Here is an 18,244-nt window from a genome sequence, read left to right on the forward strand (position 1 = left end):
CTGCTTTTGTCAATTAAAAATGAAAAAGAAGGAAAAAAAGAGTATTCTGTTTTTCTTTCAAATTAGCTAACTTCCTGTCTTTTCAAGTACTAGATGTACTGCATATTTGCAGACTCACAAACCACTGTCTTCCACAGCAGCTTTTATAAAGTCCAGTATATTGGACTTCAATAACTCCACTTTCAAATTGAATACTTAAGTATTATTTTTCCGTTATACTGGACGTAATACAAATGACATGCAGGAGAGTCTACAGCCAGCTAAATGCGATAACCACCATATCCCTCAAGACATCGTCCTCTCCTTTTGCTTACTTAGTTCCATGAAGCGGATGAAATAAAAACCCTAAACCTACAAACACCACCATAAATCAGCAGGAGACGAGTATGCTCCAGTGGCCAAGGGTTCAGTTTGAGGTCTCAGTGGATGCTTCAGAAAACTTCAGGGTGGTCTTTATACCACCCTCCACTTGAGAAAACATGACGATTGCGAAGTAAATTACCCGTCTGAAAAAGTACCAAAACTGTTTTTCTTGACTCTTCTTGGCTTGGCATGGTCTTAAACAAACACACTTGGATAAACAGCGTAACGAAGAGGACCAATGTCCTTCTGGTTCATAGGACAGCTGCATGGCCTAGACAAGACATCACCCCTGGTGAGGCCACCAGAGCAGTTAAATTGTCTAATTGGAAGCAAGGCCCATTCTGCTCCTTCCCATGAAATAAAACCTGCAATGGTATTTCAAAGACCCAGAGAGCGCTATGGAAACTTTTGACCTCTGCTAGAGACATTTCCAACAGCACTAAAACGACGATGTCGATACTGTTTATGCTAGACTAGAGGTGTTTGAGCATTTGCCTGTAATACACCATTTCATCTGGAGAACCAATATAAATCAATCCTGGCTACAGCGTTCCTCTGTCAACACACCTCTGTCAACAACACCTACATGGGCTTCCTCTAGCACGCAACTGTCATTAATTCAAAGTAAGTCATGGCTAGAAATGGCATTTGCTAAGATACCAAGATTTTTACCATGGGGATCTTAGCTGTACTGTGAAACAGCGTGGTGAAACGCCACATGGCAAAGGAAAGGGGTAAAAGCAGAGCATGAAAGCTGTTCCCCAGCCCAGCCCCGCCGCTGCAAGGTTCCCTCCAAACCCCCAAGCACCCGCACTGCTCTCACTGCCAGTGGAGGTGGACTGCCCCTCTACTCTGCTCTGGTGAGACCCCATCTGGAGTAGTGCATCCAGCTCGGGAGTCCTCAGCACAAGAAGGACATGGACCTGTTGGAACAGGTCCAGTGGAGGCCCACGAAGATGATGAGAGGGCTGGAGCACCTCTGCTGTGAGGACAGGCTGAGAGAGTTGGGGTTGTTCAGCCTGGAGAAGAGAAGGCTCCAGGGAGACCTTATAGCAGCAGTACCTAAAGGGGACCTACAGGAAGGGTGGGGAGGGACTTTATCAGGGAGTGTTATGATAGGACACAGGGTAACGGCCTCAAACTGAAAGAGGGGAGATTTAGATTGGATATCAGGAAGAAATTCTTTCCTGTGAGGGTGGTGAGGCACTGGAACAGGCTGCCCAGGGAAGCTGTGGATGCCCCATCCCTGGAAGAGTTCAAGGCCAGGCTGGATGGGGCTTTGAGCAGCCTGGTCTAGTGGGAGGTGTCCCTGCCCGTGGCCTGTCATGAACTAGATGATCTTTAAGGTCCCTTCCAACCCAAACCATTCTGTGATTCTGTGACAGCCAGGATCTGCCTGCTCAGCCAATGGGCTGAACTGAAATTCTGGGTTTAGGCCCCAAAACTGCCTTCAGGAGCCATGCCTTCAAAAGACTTGAATGGCTGAAGGAAGCATGTTCTCCTCCTGAGTCATGAACCTATTCCCTCCATCAACACAGGCTTTAACGCACAAAGTCCGCAGTTTTTGCAGTGCTTTTGCAGCAGGAAAATTAAGATTTTAAGATTTTATTTCAACTAAGCATGCCAAATGATTGCTATGAGCAGCTGAATAATGAGACTTATTGGAAAGAAAGAAAAACGCACCGCAAAACCCCATATTACACTAACCTCAAGAAAAAAAAGATGTATTTCCGAAGGAAGAGGTAAACAACTTTTACCCTCATTAAAAAGTTGAGAAATGTGCACACCACCACTAAAATATAATTAATACACAGACTTCAGAAGAGTCCAAAGGAGCAATTTAATTAACCACCTGCTGATTTCATAAATGACAAGAACACACAAAGGTAATGGCACCTTATAATTGAAAATGTCCTGTTTAGTTAGTTGAGCAATTGTGCTGTTCCATGTTGTGCATAAATACAAGGAAACATGTTTTGAACTCATCACATTTTGACTTTGTAAGGTGTGACAGAACAACGTACTGCCCGTGATACAGTCACAGTATGCTCCACTTACTTAATGTCTTTACCTAAGAACCTCAAAGTTACGGACAACCATAAAGGTCTTAACCTTTATGAACTCTTTTGATGGGCTTTTTCCATGCCCTCTTCAAAAACACAGAAAAGCTAAGAGGAAAGAAGCAATTTTATTGGTATGCCACTTCAAACAAACTATTGTCTCATGGAGGGACTCAGTAGTTCTCCCACTTTCATACAAAGGAATCCTCTGTAAGCCCCATGAAATACTTCTGTTGATGATCTTGTAAACTCATTTTGCAATTTCTCACCCTTTTCCTTCACGTGGGAAGAGCTTCCTTTCAGCTACTACATCTTTTATTAAAGCTCAAGAGAAGCAGCTTTTACCAAGGTGGGAAAAGAACATAACGAAATATGTGAAAGGCTCTTCCTCATTTTTTTCATTGGACTTTTCAGGGATAAAGCCGAACTGAATTAATATTCCTCCTTGCATTCACAGAACTCAAAATGCCTTTGTGCTGCTACATTACAACCATCAAAGTCTATTTGACTGAACATGAAACAGAGCAACATCTGAATTTATGAGCTGTCCATCTCCCTGTCTAATGGACACACTAGGAGTGTTCATTTATACCTGCTTTGGGGCATACATAATTTAAAATAACAGACTGATGAGATTCTTCAAGCATAGCAGAGTCTCCACTGGAAAGCTGACTGCTAGACTAAAAGATTTTCCTTAAAGGACTGAACAATATACCAGAAAATGAACCTCAGCGGTGGAAAGGAAGGAAAGGAAGGAAAGGAAGGAAAGGAAGGAAAGGAAGGAAAGGAAGGAAAGGAAGGAAAGGAAGGAAAGGAAGGAAAGGAAGGAAAGGAAGGAAAGGAAGGAAAGGAAGGAAAGGAAGGAAAGGAAGGAAAGGAAGGAAAGGAAGGAAAGGAAGGAAAGGAAGGAAAGGAAGGAAAGGAAGGAAAGGAAGGAAAGGAAGGAAAGGAAGGAAAGGAAGGGGCTGCCTTGTACATCAGCCTCAGGCTCTCTGGTCCCACCTCTCCCCGCTATCAGCAGGGCTGGGCTGACATCAGTGACTTTACGTAGCATTGGCTCCCTGCCCACCTACTCCAGGAAAAGCATTCCTTAATAGAAATTGTACCATTAAGTGCTGATCCCAACAGCACCACTGTACGATGTGTCCAGCTGAAATGATTAGTTTGCGTGTACACATTAAATACACATTTCTGCAATTTTGCATCCAACAGTGAAATCTCTACTTACTGGTATTAGCTGGCCATGTTTATTGTTCCTGAGGGTTTCCCATCCTTAACTGTTTATGATATTTACTTAGTCTGTAGCAAACCATTACCAAGCCTACCTAGCTGTATTAGCTGCCTGTCAGCGATGTCACCAGATATGTAAACATCTCTTTAAAATGATGAAACCTCCCATTACTTTTATGCACTACGGTTTATTTACCGATTACATGAGGAAAGAAGGGTTCTTGAATAAATATCATAAAGCAGCCTCTAATAATTTCTGTAACTCTTTTTTTAAAAAAAAAAAAAAGTCTTCCCAGTTTACATGTGTTAACTCTTTAAGAGCATTCACATCAGAAACTGGCAGGTGCCAGGTACTGCCTGTGCCCCATTTCCCAGCAACAGCACCTTTGGGTTCCTTGTTAATACTCCCTTACGTATCCTTCTTCAAAGAATTCTTAGGCATCTTCCCGCACGACTGAACATGGAGCTGTTTTCCAAGGATTAATCATGATAACTGCTGCATGTTTCCAGGATGCATTCACCCTGTGAAAACGGTTTAGATTTTCTGCTTCTAAATGTTATAGAAAATATATTGCTTAAATTGTAATATATCATTCAACTGCCTGCAGCTTCCAAAACAATCTGGACTGCTCAATATTGCTGACTTTTTTCTAACATTTACTATTGCAATAAACTTTATCAGAAACGTTCACCTTCTTCCATGCCACTAATATATTTTGAAAGAAAACAATGCTCCATGACTCCTTGAAAGAACTCCATTTGCCCATCACACTCCTCCCTAACAGCTGCGCTCGAGGTTTCCCAAGTGGTCTTGCCTGCACTAAGAGCACATCCATAGTACACTGATTTCACATGCTAGGATAACTAGGTAACAAGCATTAGAAAAGAGACTGACCACTGCTAAAGAAAGGCTTAATCATACAAGTATTTGTTACAAATGTCACGTCCTGCTGGGGAAAGCTTTCAAAGATAAACGGTGTTTGTGTAACTCACCGAAAGTCATCTGGGATGGAGGACAGGGGAAAAGGAACAGGGAGCCCCTCAGTAGCACAGGAGAGCTCTGACTTTTTCACAGAATATCAGAACTTGCCACTGAAGAGCAGAAATATCAGATCGTGAAGATGACCTTCCTCAAAACCTGCCTGTAGGAATTCCTGTACTGCTCAAGTTTGTTTCTTTTTAAATGGGTTAAATGCTGCCTATTTTCCCCTATTGACAGGAAGATTATTTTTCCCTTTTTAACACAATTCTCCCAAGTTTTCTGCTACACAAATTTGAAGAACAAGAGCTGTGGTGGTCTGTGGCTTGTTTATGAAACTGGCCCTTACCCTCTCCCCAGGCAGCCGGGCATCTTCCCTCCTGCCTCCCGGTGATCCCTGAGCCCACTTCTGTGAAGACACAGAATGGATGTCAGGAGATAAGTTATTAAGTGATCAAAATACACACAGAAAAATAATTTGTTTTAAATATTACACGGGGGATGTAAGCAGTTTATTAATTGCATCTTCTAGATTAATTTCTGATTCCATTAGGTCGTGACACTGAAGTAATTTAAATCAAGGGATTTACAGCATTTTGAATTAGTTTAATAATGCTAAAGCTTACTGTATATATTCAAGTATTTAATTCACAAGAACTACCTTTTTTCACCAGCTTATAAAATTAGTTTCAAAACCTAATGTATTTCATTAGCATTCCTGGTAGAGAACCTTATTTAAATTTTACAAGAATAATGAAAATAAACAATACCATTTCATGTTTAAATACAACTTAAACTTTTAAACTTAGAAGTATTCACTTAAACAAATCATGCTGCTTATCACTACAAAATTAGATTCTTTCAGTGCAGTAATATTGGGTTTTTTTCCCTCCTGCCCCTCCTGCCACCAAAGACAGCTTATGTTCGACTAGTACCCACTGAACAGTCCTTTCATTCACTGGTATTTCACTGCAGAACATAATTTTGGAAGTGGCAGAGTCTTGCCTTGAGCTTGAATTATTGCCGCCAAAAATCTCATCCTTCCAAAATTTCCTTTGCATTGTCAAAATTAGAATGAATAGAAAATAAAGTACAGTCAACACCGTTTTTCAGGTTTCTCTGCACGGGAGCAGCTCGACTACCTCAACACCAGTGTCCCTGCACAGGATCCACTTTCATACAGCCCTGTCCTGGTTTGAGACAAGCCCGCTCAGATTCTTCAACCCAGCAGCTCAAACAACATTTCTTATCTTTTAGCAAACACCTGCTATTCACTATTTGCATTTCACAGCCTTTCCCATAGTTTCTGGTGCTAAGAGCAACCTTGAGGGTGGCTTTCACTAGCACTGTCTCCTTTCACGTTTCAACAGATCAGGAGAACACGGATGCTCAGCTTCCAGGGCTCAGATGAGCTAACTTCTATCTCACAAAACCAGAACTTCTTTTACCATCTCCCTACATCTCTACTAGCATCACAGCTAGAGGGTTATTGTTTAAAATGTCTCATGCATGTGCGTTACCTGTTTTTAACGAAATAAAAAATACAAGTAAATTATTCAAATAAAATATACAGACTATCTGCCGTAAAACTGACCTGGCAAACAACCTGAGAATTCCTTAAGTTCACCAAATGTCCTTAAACTCAGTTTTCTGAATTGAGAGGAATCTATTCTACTGATACATTTGCTAAGCAATTTCTTATAGAAGAATTGAATTAGGAGTTGAGGACAAATTTACTTCTTTCCATGCCAAACCCTGCATTCACTTTGAGGCTTTATAAACTCCAGAATTCCTAAATATGTGTAAACCTCTTAAATAAACAAATAACTAAAGCACTGAGAAAATTTTTCTTCCAGAATTACTTTGTAGCATAACTAGAATGGTACTTCTCCTTCACTGCAATATTATGTTGTGGTACTAACTCAAAAGTTCAAACCATTTTCATTTCTTTATTACCAGTAGCAATCTAGGAAATGCTGCCATCAATAGTAAATCTACATGAAGTCGCACTCCTCTGGTGCATTTTGTGCATAGCAATCAGTTCATAATGTAATCTTGTGTTGTTTAAAATTCAGTTTATTCTTCAATTGCTCTGCTAGCCAGACTCTAATTTATTATATTTTCTGGTACATTTGATTTTGGATATTATGACATTCTGGCTCACGCCATTAGAGAGGAAACATAAAATGGTGAGGATGTCTAGGGACAGCTGAGAGTAAGATAGCAACAGCCTGGAAAATTAACAATATCACTGTCTCGGTGCTCAGCTAGACCTCTCCTGCATTAGTGCTAAAAAAAATTCGGCAGTATTTCTCCAATATAGACTTGACATCCAGGAATAGCCTCAGCGGCACCATAAAACCTCAGCTATTGCAGCGGGCAGCTCGGGTGATTGGGAGGGCGGATGGCAGCCTCCAAGCCCGCTGGGGCAGCTGAGCTGCAGAAGAAATGAAACACGGGTCCTGCTGCGGCTCTGAGGCCACCAGAGAAACTGATGCGGTTCTAAATGCCACCGATACTATATACATTGATTTTTTTTTTTTAGCCTTGCATTGTCTCGGTTCGAGCTACCGTTTCTTTCTCCTGGCACCCAAGGTGAAATGAGAGGCAGCAGCCAGAAGCCTTCTCAGAGCATCTTTCTTGAGAACCCTGGCAGAAGGGAGGGCTTCGCCCCCTCCTCCGACTACATTAACCTTCAGGGCACGCTGCCAGCCCCACCTGCTTACTCAGGATTTTGCCAGCAAGGGAAGCTCTCACCACACAGATTCGTCCTTCGAAGACGCATCTTCTTTTGCATGCTTCTTACTTCCCCCTGCTACATTTGGCGTTTGAACTCCTGCATCCAGAGGACGGAGGGGCAGTCCTGGCAGAGAAACATCGGGCTCCTGGATTCACATCCAACCTTCTTCCCAACAACAGATTCTGACAGCTTCAAACATGAAAAATCCTCACATGCCTGCACAGCTTGCTCTCTCACAAGAAATTCCACATTGGGTTTTGAAGAAAATTTTTATTTCCCTTCTTTTCTCTGTTCTTCAGAAAATCTGAAGACAGCTTGCCAAAACAATTCCCAAGAGTGAACTCTCTGCAGGGAAACCCAGGCAGCCGGAGCCGCGAGATGCTGCCAGCGTTGGAAAGAACCTGTGGTGGGGGAAACCTGGCTGGACCCAAATCCTCACTGATCACTTTGTCCTCCAGAAAAAAACAAGCAGGCTACTTTTCCTCTATAGGACAATAAAGTTTTCTCCTGTCTCCAAGCTGTCTTGTAGCTCAGGCAGTATTGCCACCTCCTTCTAAACCTCATAAGCAGTAAGGATTTTACTAATGATGTTGTTGCTGCAACTGCTGCAGTCATTTAAAAAGACAATCTCAAAAATTATACGTAGCAATGTTAAAACATGATGATTCAGGTTGCAAGCTAATTTACAAAATTAAGAAACGCCACTTTTTTGCTTACCCTCTGCCTTTCAGCTTTCCCCACCCCTCCTGAACCTGTGCTGTAACCCAGTTGCTGGTTTCTGTTCAGGTGCTTTTTCCCCAGCAGCCCAGTCCCATGCAAAGGGCGGACACAAAAGGGAGTAGCATGAGGGACTCAACAAGCACATTTCTAATGTTAGATTGCCTGATTTCACACTTAAAAAAACCCACTGAAGGAAAGTTATTGGTGCGTGAGAAATACAGAGTACAATTTTAGCTTGTGAAGTCTGAGGGAGTCAGAGCATATCACATCAGGCCACACTTCGGTGGGACGGAGAAGTGGGATGGAGGGGCATCCCGAAACTCCAGCATAATGAAATATCACCACCACAATGAGAGAACTAAGCTCCTCTCATTTCGGTGTACAGGTACCAGGAAAACGTACTGACCAAGTTCTTTAGAAGCACGTGACAACTTCCGCTCCAACCATTTTCTCTTCTCAGTCCCATATACTCTTAAGTAACTTGTCTATGCATACGCTGCAAATCAATGCACGGCCTCCGGTGTCTCCCTGCACCTGCTCTCATTACCCTGTGTTGGAAACGAACCATGAATCGAGGCCGGAGACTCGATTTCACTTGCCAGCGTGCAGAGAATAATCATCAATAATTGATGTCAGTCGGCTTCATTTGGGGCACTGCCTCGGGCACACAACGGAGACACAGTATGCACCAAGAAAAGGAAGATTTGTATATAAAGTGATTTGATAATCTGAAAAAATCCCTCAGTAAACAAAGGAAGTTTACAGATAATTGTATTATAAATTAGAGTTGTTTTAAAACAATGCAGAATGTATTCGAGAGCATCTGGGAAGAAAGATGGTAGTTTTAAAAGCAAAACCTTGGGGGAAAATACTTTCCCCCCTCAAACAGAAAACAGTAATTCGTTTTATTAGAACCTAATCCTCTTCAATTCATGTTAAGGCAGAGCATTTTTCCAATAAAGACTTTTATCAATCTACTTAAATACAATTTTATAAATAAATAAATATTAAATATCTTTAAATATAGTTTTAGTATCTGATTAAATGATTGGTTATTGCACCTTTTTTGATTGCTTCCATTTTATTTCAAATTTGAGAAGCAGGCTAATTTTAAGTCAGAAAACTGAATATGTTAATTATTAAATTAGGACAGAACTTAACCTCTGAACTACAGAAAAATATATCATGACAGCAAAAGCATTCTGATGTCTGTCTTTTTATATGCATCTACTCATCAGATGGAAAGTTATTTTCTTAATTTACCTCTTAATAACTTAATTATTATTAAGTATTAAAAAAATACTTAATAACCCCTTCTGTCTTGCAAAAGTTATTATTTTTCCAGCACTCATTTACTGTGTTACAAACTTTTATTGTGGCAATTTATGTGAAAATCCCCCCAATAAAACCCATAAATGAATCATTAAATTTTCTATAATCAATGTTGGCATTCAATAATATTTATACAGATCTTCTATTTAAACAACACATTATTGAAGCCCCTCATTGCTATAACTGCTGACAGCACCAGAAGAAAAAAGTTACTCCACAACTTCAAAGTAAAAGCAAAAACTACAGAACTGAACAACAATCAAGTTGGTAAAAACTTATTGGATTAGATTTCTGTAATGCCTTACCTAGCGTATTTCACTTCATTCTTCCATAAAAAATGCTTAATGTTAGAGCTAAATTTGGAAGGATTTCTAAGTTAAGATATGAAAAGAAAGAAAGAGAGAGAGAAAAAAACTGTTGAAAGAAAAGACTAAGTACAGGCTTTGGGTTTTTCCTTTTTATACTGCTTGATTTATTTATATATAGAAATTCATTTTATATATATACACACATATATGTAAAGTAAGTTCAATGACAAGCAGAATGCTAACCAGATTTGCACCGGCAGCAATTGAGCCCCAGCAAAGAAATCCCCTAAGGGATGCTTTGCTATAACCACATCATCACAGCTGTGGTGAATTCAGGGACTTCCTTGGGAGCAGAAGCAGGCAGAAGGACTCTCATGCCCACAAAGGACCCCATGGAGTCACTGCTGCAGATTCAATTGTACAGGCAAGCTGTAGGGATGGCTAAGTAGGACTCAGCATGTGATACATCACATGAAAAATAGCATATATGGGATAGCAATTGCTCCTAACACGTGTGGGTGCATTGCAGTACAGTTCCTTCTCTCCTGCATTTCAACTTAACCTGTTTTGCAGGTTTTCAGGTATACGCGGCATCACCTACATCAACACTTAAGAACAAACCATCTTTATCCTCAAAGTCAGTATCACAGCTAAAACAGAAATCTTTCCTCTTTGACCCTTTGAGGCAAAAAAAAAATAATCACAGCACAATATTGGTATTACTCTGTGAAATAAGTTGCCTTCACTATAAACTTGAGACTTAAAGACAAATGATACCTGTTGTGAAATCCATGTGGTTCTGATCATTTGTAGGAGGTAACCGTGTCAAGCTGTTACCCAAAAGTTCTTCATCAAGTATCCTCCACTTCATAATGGCATGACTCTTAGCTATGAACATTTCCTGGCTTCACAGCTTTTCAAACTTTTCAAAATATGACTTAGGAAAGCATTACAGTTTTACAGCATTCCTCTAGTCGGTGGCACACATCCCTTACTGCAAAAGAGAGAACTGTTAACAGTTTCATTTCACACTCTAGTAACTCAAAATTCTGCATTACCTCTCACTTTAGTGTTAATTTTCCCATAGATTCTCTTTTTCTGCTTACATGGCAAGACAGCTCAGGTCAAGTGCACAGAGAAACTGTGCTGCTGATTCTTCTTTTTACCACCACTGAATCACCTTCACTTTTGCTTCACCGGAAAGTTATTTTCCCTGCAGAAAGCAGGAGAGCCACAGCCAATAGATAAGTCAGCTGCTATCAGTCGAATTGGATTTCAAAGTGAGGAAAAAACCTCCCCAGAACTAAAATTGCAAGTATTATGTATGTAGGATCATGCCCACGCTGTATAAATACACCACGAGAGGCATATTTGCTGCTGTACATGCGGTGAAGCCTAATGCAGCTCGTGTCACTTCCAGCTATAGACAGACACGTATCAGAAGCTACAGAATATAAAAGTATCAGCACTGAACAGCCATGCTGAGCCATCCCCCAGATAACAGGAATGAAGAGTGGTTATTTTGCCAGATGAAGCAGAAAGATACCTTTTTTTCACTGGCGATTCAAAAAAGAAACACATTTGGTGGTTGTCGCTGAATTCTTATGAAGCTTTGTAATACGTATGTAAAGATCTAACTTACATACCTTTTTAAGACACTCAGATGAAATGTGTGACAGATCCACAAGTACACAAACATATCTGTATTTTAGCCTAATATAACCTGGGCGAGATTAGCTTTACCTTTAGCATTTTAAAGGAATTAAAATAGTCATGAAGCAAACCCAAATTCTGAAGGCATTTGATACTGACTGAATAGCATTTTATACAGGTTTAGTATACGGCAGTGATTTTCAAAGCTTCAATCTTCATTAGAAGCAGCAATGACAGCTTAGTAATGTAAAAACAATCCAGGAATTGACTTGTACTAATTTCCAATTAACATAAATGCAAGATCTAGCACAGACATGGAACTATTTTACTAATTCAATGGGTGAGCTTTCATTAGCTTCTGTCAGTAACAATAAACGGCTCAAAAAAACCCCTCTATAGCAAACGACATAAAGACAGGAAAAAGAGGCCAGACAGAAGGAAATTCTCATCAGCCTGCTCCGGAAGAAGCTTAACTGAGAAAGTTTTTTTAAAAAGTTTAAAAAATAAGTTAACCTCAGTTAGCAGTCGGGGCAGCCCCAGGGAGCAGCGGGGGTTTGGGTGATAGCTGTGGTGCACACATACTATATGTACCAAGGGTACAGTTACAGCTGTAGGATCAGAATGGGGTTTATAGCAAACTCTTTGAACATGACCAGAAAGTTTATACAACGCATTAGGATCTATATGGTCTTGTGATGTATCGATCAGCTTTCACTTACAGTTATTTCAGTCTGCTTACACACAAATTTTAAACAACTTGATTTAAAAAAAAATATAGGAGAGAATTGTGATATGGGGCAGGGTAACAGATCTAATAAAAAAAGGCAAGAACACACGGAAGGGTAGGCTATCGATAAATAAATGGATCAACCTGGAAGTAACAATAAGGCATCTTCCTCTGCATGAAGTGGCAATAGCTGTTACTGATTATTTTTTTCTATAACTTTTAACCTCCAAACGTGTAGAAGCAACTTAATATGGTCCATATTTAAGTATTTAACCTATTGCAGATATTCAGTGCGCTATCCATGAGGCACATACAGATACCAACATCTCCAGTGTCCTCCTTGAAAGGTGACTTGCCCTAGGTGTAGGCTACCCAGTCATGAGATGGACTTTGAATTGTTCTGCACAGCCTGTTACTGAAGGTGATGGAAGGACCCAAGGTGTTGAAGTCAAAATATGGTTAGTTTAAGAGCCCCGTGGGGATTGTGGGTTTTCTTTTTCTTTTGTTTTTGCTGGTGTAGCAGGTAGCGATGTCAATTAGGGGGATGATTTGGATGACATCGTTATACCCACAGAAAACCCCAGCATAGGCTCTACTCTACTGCCATGTGTGTACGTTGCTGATACAGCTCGTTCTCTGGAGACTAATACAAGGTACACAGCTAAAAGAACGTTCACATTATGACAAAGTAAAATGCATCAACAAAGAATGCTTGCCGATACCAGCCAGGCTTCTTTTTTTTGAATGAAGACTTTGTTCAGGAATGCCAACCAAAACTTGATAGCCAGAAAAATCACGACACGCCTAGATTCTGAAATACTGCTTTATGTCAGAAAAAAAACCCATGGGCTGGTCCTTTCAAAGCTAACACAACATTCCTGTGGTAGAACACGACGCCTTATCCGAGCACAATACAGCAACCACTGAAAACCGCTTTCCACGAACTGTTTTCAGCACACAAGTCAGCGACATTTTACCTCCGTTAGCTTTGCTTGAATTTCCATTTGCTTCTGTTGTGCCAAAAGCCTCTGCTGCACCCGCTTTCTTTTTCCTACATATGAACTCAGAAATGAGGATTAGCACCAATCTGAAGAACAAAGAAAGCCACAGGAAGGTAAGGACTTAAAACCCTCTATTACTAATATTCTTTGGCCTTTCAGAGCCAAAATTTTGGAAGTGACTGCATTGAGAGGGTTGGCTGTGGAGGAGAGCTCAGACTCAAGCAAAAATTGCATGCAAAGGAAAAAAAATAATCTCACAATAAGTACAAACGCAAGACCTGATAAAGGTGTCAACGTATAACACTGACTCGAACCCAATCATAAACTGTGCCTATTCCCAATGGTTTTCTAACCAGCCAGCCATCAGGAATGCATGACGCCAGCATCCTGACAACTTCCACTGGGCTTGTGCAACCTCTTTGGAGAAGCCCATGGGAACACGCAGTGGCCGTGCCATCTCAGGCATTGGGGTGGGGAGAACAGCCTATAACACACTTCAAAATCACTCCCACTGCAAAAAACATACCAATGCAAGGCAACTTGTTGTTCATTTTTCCCACTGTGCTGAATAATATCTAACAGCACTACATCACTCCAGGCAACCTGATCCAAAAGCTCAGTTGCCTTTCTACAGCTACTGGGTTCCTCCCTTTGCCCAGACACATACGGGTTCTCCTTTAATACACATCACTTTCCTTTGTGCTCTGTTGCTAGAAAAAAGACAAATAAGTCATAGTTCCTTATTCTTCGTGATCTATAACTGCTTATTACTACCATTTAAACATTTTAAAACCTGATCAGTTCCTATATTGGATATACTCCTTCATCAAACTGCATTTTGCTCCACAAACAAGGGTTCTTCATAAAAATTCTGTACACCCCATCAAACAGTGGCTAAGCGTGGCAAATCTCTCCAATGAAATATAAAAGCACATTCTGCTCTGTGGAATGAAGGAAAAACAGCCAGGCAAAATGAGGCAACCATCTATCACTCCATCCCAAAGTAAACCAACTCTGCCTGGGCAAAATGTAACGTCTATATTGAGCTGACACATTTATAACCTCACAATTACTTTTTTACCCAATTTGGTCTGTTTTGCTGCGATGACAGCAAGAAAATTCTAGACATTCTTAACAAAAATACCACAACCCCAGAGCAACATCACAACTTGCTTACTTAAAACAGAAGTGAGGCTGCAAATATTGAGCTACATTCCCCCAAGGTTCCATTTTTTAAAGAAAAATAGCTCTGAGTAACTGGGTGGAAAAATTGCAGACATGCAAAACAATTAAAAATCTTGCATGTTCACAAGTTACCTGTTTTTATACCAACAAACTGCATACTCAAGCTTTCCTTTTCACCATCTAGTGCACAGCTCAGTGTGAGGCTCAGCAAGAGACCTCCCTCGTCTTCCAGCTCCCAAATTACTTGTAAAACTAACATCAATTGAAATAAGCATCTACAAGAGTGTAAAGGATTGACTTCTATGCACATTTATATCAGTAACAATACTTTAGGAATAAAAAGAGACGCCTGTAGTATTGCAAAGCACATTGCAAGGATGAAGTCAGCTCTGGTACAGCACTCTAACGCAGCAGCAGGGCTGGGAGCATCCTTTACATGTCAGTAGACAAACCAGCCCCCAGTTCCAAAGCAGAAGTCAGGTACCTACATTATCTCACGCAGAACACAGAACAGCCAGTATGAAAACACATGACAGATTTATCCTATGAACTTTGTGAACATAAATCCTGACCCTGAAAACATTTACATGCAGGCTTAACATTAAGCCTAAAAACAGATTCCAAAATTAAAACAAAAACTACTAATTCCAAAATAAATACTTGGATGTTTAAAAGTAAACATATGTAAGTGCAAACATCTACAGAATTGGGGCCATAAAAAACAAAAAAACCACACCGCAACATTATTATTTTTTATTGCTCCGTAGACATCATGACCCCCTGATTACATAATTTAATACTGATATTTAAAAGAATTTTCATCTTCGAAAGGCATTACAATTTCTAAACAAACTCCATTGACCTAATAATGCAATTAAGCAGCATGCAATTCAATGGGGTCACATTAAAATTGCTTCTGCAAAGCAAATCAGCAAAGAATTTTCAAATATCAGAGACAAGCCACTGCTGTATCAAATAGACAACCAGTTTCCTCTGGTGCCTTTTACACCAGGGAGCACTTTAACATGGAATGAAGGCTGTTTTCTTATTAGTTACAGCTCTTAATATCTAATAGCTCTTTAAATAAGCACCATCTTGCTGATTTATGACATTAATTTATATTAATCCAATGTCTAGTTACACATCATATCCTTAGACATTTCACTTTGATATTGCTGGTATCACTTCACAGTTGCTTTCACATATATTAAGACATTTTTAAAGAGTACAGCAAAATGGGATTAAAAAAGAGGAGAATATTTTGAAGTATTTTCAAGTAGACAGTTTTAACTAGAAGCTAACAAACTTCTGCTGGTTTTCAGTGATACAGGCCCATAAATATACACCAAGATCAAGAGTGACTGGCTGTTCAGTGCAGGTAAAGCCTTACAAAAAAACCAAAGTTTCACTGAGGTCATCAGTGCTTCCATGAGAGCAGAATCCAAACAAATGCCAAAGCTTGCAATGTCAACACCGACGTTTTCGGAATTACACATGACAGGTTTTAATAAGCTTATTTTTTAAACTAACCTAACTGTCTCAAGAGAACAGTACTTTTCCATCCAATCACCGGCTTACATTCCTCTTGCAAAGTTTTGCCCCTAAATTTGTAGATTTTTTTTTTTTTAATTTAAATAGAAGATTCAAGTCCTGTGTTAGGAAATCATTCTGTGTTTGCAAATCACAGACCTGAGTCCAAGGCCCTGGGCTACCTCTTGCTGAAGTCACTAGGCAGAGCTAAAGGTCAGTAGAGTTAGAAATTCATTACTAAAAACTCTCATTTTAAAATAACGTCTTTTTTTTTTCCAATATCCAGAGATTTTAGAATTGTAATAATAGAAGCACCTTAAAACATAACATTACATACTCTTTTATTTAAAAAAAAAATCTAACTGGGAACAATGATTTTCTTTGCAGCCTGATGAATTTGGAGTTAATCACTTTATATAGCATTGTGTTCAGGAAGGATGATTCCTCCCTCAGTGAGCTGATCGTTTAAAAGAAAACAGTAAATGATAAAGGGCCCTTATTAAGTCTTATGGTTCTAGCAAGTACACTGACATACCTTGTTTCCACTTTGAGAAAATTTTTTTAATAAATTCAGGGCAGCATATGGTACTAACATGTTTATTTTCCAAGTGGTAGGGACACTAACCGAAACCATCTGATGTTTCTTCCTAAGCCTCCTTGATCTGCTGCTGGATTGCAGCTTAGAATAAAGCATCGTGAAGCCAAACGGAATTGGGTAGAGAAATAAAAAAAAATAATGGTGATTCAAAGTGTTTATTTAATGAGAGCCTAGCTCAGAACAGTTTCTCTCTTGAACAGAAGCTCAATTGCTTTTATGATTCAAAATTTATTTCCAGAGACTATGCAAATGTACACCAAAGCTAATCCCTAACAGACATTTTTTACTTCGCACAGAGGCAAAAAACAAACCCACAATATCATGTAATTAAAAAAGGAATTAAAAAAGGAATTAAATGAAGCTCAGGAGTACTTAATAGTGGATTTCTACAGAAGTAAACAATCAGCGCTATGCATTAGGAACATGGTAAGAAAAGTCACAAGGGACTGTCAGATTTGTCACTAGCACAGCTCCAGCAATTGCTTTCTCAATTAGTTGACCGAGTACTAATATTCTGTCAAGAGTGCTGATAAAGTATGCCTTGATAAAGCTTAAAAGACACGAGGTTTTAAGTTTTTAAACCACATTTTCAGTGATAAGAGCAAACGGGGGGGGGGAAATGGGAGCGCCTGGGTCAGAGCACCGAGGACGAGACTGAACACTGAAATAGCTGCCAACGAGAGTTTTAGTACTATTTTTTTATTATTATTATATTATTTTACACACAGCCCCGAGTTCCCTCTGTATAAAACACATAACCTGAAACCGCGCTCCTGCAGCTGTTCTTCTGCCTCCCCCACAGGCGGGAATTCCACTCCTTTTTTTTTTTTTTTTTTTTTTTTTTTTCCAGCTAGCAGCTCCTTGAATAAAAGCTACACCATAGTAGGGCAGGTGTAATTTAGGGACACCCACCCCCCACAAAAAAAAAAAAAAAACAAAAAACAACCAGCCATCTTCGGGGCAGGTCCCCCAGCACCGGAGCCCGCAGATCACCTTCGTGGGGACGCGCTGAGGGGACAGGCGGAGCCCTCGCCATCTCCGGTTCCTCCCGGTCTCCCCCGGCCGAGGGCAAGGGGACCCCGCTCACCGACCCTCAGCCCCTCACGGCGGGTCCCGGCCCCTCTTCCCTACTTGTTGCCCCCAGCAAAGGGCGGCCCAACCCGGCGTCCGCACCAGGCCCGACCCCCGCCCTGCCCGCCGGTAGCTGAGGGGAAGCTGAAGCCACCCCGGCGCCGCGGCGGGGAAGTTACTCACCGCCACCGGCTCGGCTCCGCGCCGCGCTCTCCTCAGCAGCAGCCGCCGCCGCCCCTCAGCCGAGCCCGGCGGGAGGCAAACTCCGGGCAGCACTTGGCGGAGCGCGTCTGGGCCGGGCCGGTGCTCCCGCCCCCGTCCCCCCTTCTCACCCCCCTCTCGCCGCCGCCGGGCAGCGGCGCGGCCCAAGTGACAGCCGCGCTCCGCCACTCCGGCGGCAGCCCCGGGGCGCGCCGCAGCCTATGGGAGCGGGGCCGGGGCGGGCCGCGGAGGAGCCCCGGGCCGGGGTGTCCCCGCCACTCGCCTGATCGCAGCGGAGGAGGGGCCAGCCCTGCCCGGAGACCTGTCCCCGCCCGCCCGAACCCCGCGGCCCTGCCTGGGGGCGAACCCCGGGGGGCCCCGCCGCTGAGGGGTGGTGGCCGAGCCCCGCTCCCGCCTCCCTGGTGCTGGCGTCGAGCCCGGTCCCCCTCAGCCACGGGCGGTGGCTGCCCCACGCTCTCTTTCCCCGGCGTGGGGCCCGCAGCGCTCCCGCCGCTGGGGCGGAGGTTTACGGTGGGTCCCGCCGCC

General features: G+C 41.7%; 1 protein-coding gene across 2 annotated transcripts in view; it reads right to left on the reverse strand.

Moving 5' to 3' along the window:
- The window catches only part of LNX2 (ligand of numb-protein X 2), a 62,815-nt gene extending 44,844 nt beyond the window's left edge, over window positions 1-17,971 (reverse strand). The window contains exon 1 of one of the 2 annotated variants that reach the window (XM_054198879.1): window positions 17,681-17,971. The gene's annotated coding sequence lies outside the window, so the exon portion shown is untranslated. Of the gene's footprint in view, window positions 1-10,509; window positions 13,084-17,680 lie in introns of those variants that run through there. The other variant, XM_054198905.1, reaches the window with a different exon arrangement.
- Between the last annotated feature and the right edge of the window lie 273 nt (window positions 17,972-18,244).

The sequence above is a fragment of the Rissa tridactyla genome, chromosome 1 (assembly GCF_028500815.1).
Source record: "Rissa tridactyla isolate bRisTri1 chromosome 1, bRisTri1.patW.cur.20221130, whole genome shotgun sequence".
NCBI lineage: Eukaryota > Metazoa > Chordata > Aves > Charadriiformes > Laridae > Rissa > Rissa tridactyla.